Below are 2848 nucleotides of genomic sequence, written 5' to 3'. Positions count from 1 at the left end.
TATATATCCAAACTTCAGAGGAGAAAAGGATACTGTACTCAAGGCTATGACCTTTGGAACTTGTTTCTTTCACTTACATTAAATGAATTTTTACACAGATACCACTGCCAGGCTTTCTATATATCGCTTATCCCTATGGCATCCAAGTAGTGCTGTTAATCTAATTAGACAATATTCAATTATCTATGTTAAGGTTAAAAGCTATATTTTCTTTTTCTGCCAGAATCACTATTGATTAAATAGGGGATGTTATAAAGAGCATATCTGAGTCCAGACATTTAGGCTTCTTGAGCCAAGATTAGTAGAGTTTGGACAAAAAGTTGATTCTTCCATTTGTCGTAGTAGTAGTGGGATTGAGCACTGAAGCACATCACCAGCTTCAGGGAAATCCTTCACTCTCTAACTCACAATGCAAGTTAATTCTAAACTTACAATTACAATATATGGATTCATGTAGAAATATCAAATATGGGGACATGCAAATTAGTTTAGATCTTGGAAACTTGCCCTCAAAGACATTCTAATAATTATTCTCATCCTAATTGCAATAAGTTTAATAATTATTCTCATAATAAAAGATAAGAAGTAATTATTGCAGTTGCAATAGTCTTAAGAATGATGTTCCCAAAAGGTTAAAAAAAGTTACTAAACTGAAAAAACAGAAGGGAGGTGGTTACTAAATGTTAAAGGACACATTTCTGAGATATATATGCAGTTAATCATGCTTTGGGCATACATAATTTCACTTCTACCTAAATAACATTTTCATTTGGATTTCTAATCCTGAATTACATTTAAGAGAACTCCTGACTGATTCCCACACTCAACAATTGTTACATTTTCCTCAGTCACTGAAATTTTTGGGAAATAATATTATATTACACATTTGTTAGCTCTGAAACTCTCAAAAGATACGTTCATTTCTTTCATTCAAATCCACTAAGAATCCTGTCATTTCAATCTCAAAATATATCCATTTTGTCCTCCCCATTAGTTTTGTGACAGGCAACTGATCTGTGTCACCAGCATGCCCGTTTAGCTCTCTACCTGACCTCAGTCCTCTGCCCTCCGGGTTAAATGTACATCAAATGTTACCGTAGCATAATTGCCACCCTTGGCTTCCATGACTCACAGTAACATCCTAACCCCCATCCCTTCAGAATCTGCCTTCTGTTTCCCTCTCTAATTCTTCAGACTCCTCCATTTTCCTCACTAATCTCACTTTGTTTTCTTTTAAAAATGCTAAGTGTATCTTTAGTAGTTTCCTGAGACTATCATAACAAACTAACACAAATTGGGTGTCTTAAGACAATGAAGACTGATTTTGGTCCAGTTTTGGAAGCCAAAATTCAAGAGAAGGCGTTGGCAGAGCCACACTTCTGCCGAAGGCCCTCGGGCAGTGATGCTGAGCTTGCTACAACCCAAGCCCAACTGTTCACCACAGAGTACCAACACTGCAATTCAGTGTGAAGGCTGAGGTTTTATTTTAGCAGAAATAACTCTACATTAGCATATCTTATCTTAAAAACACAGTCACAAGCATGCAGTAAGCTCACCACCGCAGCTTTAGGGCACACTCTCCTTGCCTGCTCCTAGCTTGTGGCAGCATGACTCCAGCGTCTACCTCTTCCTTCACACAACATTCTTTGTATCCAGGTCTTCCTCTGTCTGCTATAAAAAACCCTGCTGACTGGCATGGGACCTGCCTTTTTGTCCAGGGTATTCTCATCTTGATTTTAATCACAGCTGAAGATCCCTTTTACCAAGAAGCATAACATTCGCGACCTCTGGAGTCATAAGTAAATCTTTAGAGTCTAACCTTTAATTTACTACACTATTTTTTTTTTATCTTTGAGATTTTGTAATTCTTATTGTCTCTAGCACATTCTCTATTTAAGCACTGTTATTTTTCAGGTCACAGCTCAGATATTCTACAGTGTCCTTAATCTGTCTTTAATGACCTTATACAATATAGTCTTAAATTCATTTTCTGCTCGTCAATCTACTAATAATCTTGCTAGTTTATTTTATTTTATTTATTTATTTATTTATTTATTTATTTTGTATTTTAGTACAGGGTCTACAAGGTCTCACCATGTAGATCAGACTCATAACAATCCACCTGTGTTCAGCCTCCCAGCAGCTGGGATTACAGGCGCGTGCCACCATGCCCAGTCTCAATCTCTGTCTCAGCATGCTCCTGGGGCGGGGCCGGCGCAACATGTGGGGGATCAAACCCTGGCCACTGTGTCTACCTAAGCGGGTACTTTAATCCCCTGAGCTATTTGGCTGGCCCCTCATGCTAGTTTAATCTTAATATGGGAAGTTTCTTTTCCACAATTTACTGTTTTCTACACCTCACAAGAGAATGCATTCTATAATAGGGCATACAGCCTGTCCATCTACTGCCAAGTCCTCAGCTCAGCAGTGCCCTGCATATATTGGTTGTTCAGTAAATATTTATTAAACATGAAAATTTAGTTCTCATAACTTCATAAAGTATGATTAAATTAGCCATATGAAAAGTAAATTTGAAGATGGACTGACTCAAAACTGCAATTAAATTATCATAAAAGCCTATCTCTGAGGTTTTTTTTTTTTGTAGCTTTAAGAAAGTTATTTTTATTTTTATCAACAAAAAGAAAATAATCTACTTGGAGGGGGCAGGGAGATGGCTCAGTAGAATAAGCACTACTGAGCCATCTCCCTGCAAGCGCAAGCGCAAGGGCCTGAGTTCAATCCCTGGTTCCGCAAAAAAAAGAAGAAAGAAAGAAAGAAAGAAAGAAAGAAAGAAAGAAAGAAAGAAAGAAAGAAAGAAAGAAAGAAAGAAAGAAAGAAAGAAGAAAGA

This window comes from Octodon degus, unplaced genomic scaffold (assembly GCF_000260255.1).
Source record: "Octodon degus isolate 3935 unplaced genomic scaffold, OctDeg1.0 scaffold00106, whole genome shotgun sequence".
NCBI classification, from domain to species: Eukaryota; Metazoa; Chordata; class Mammalia; order Rodentia; family Octodontidae; genus Octodon; species Octodon degus.
This window is presented reverse-complemented; position numbering follows the sequence as displayed.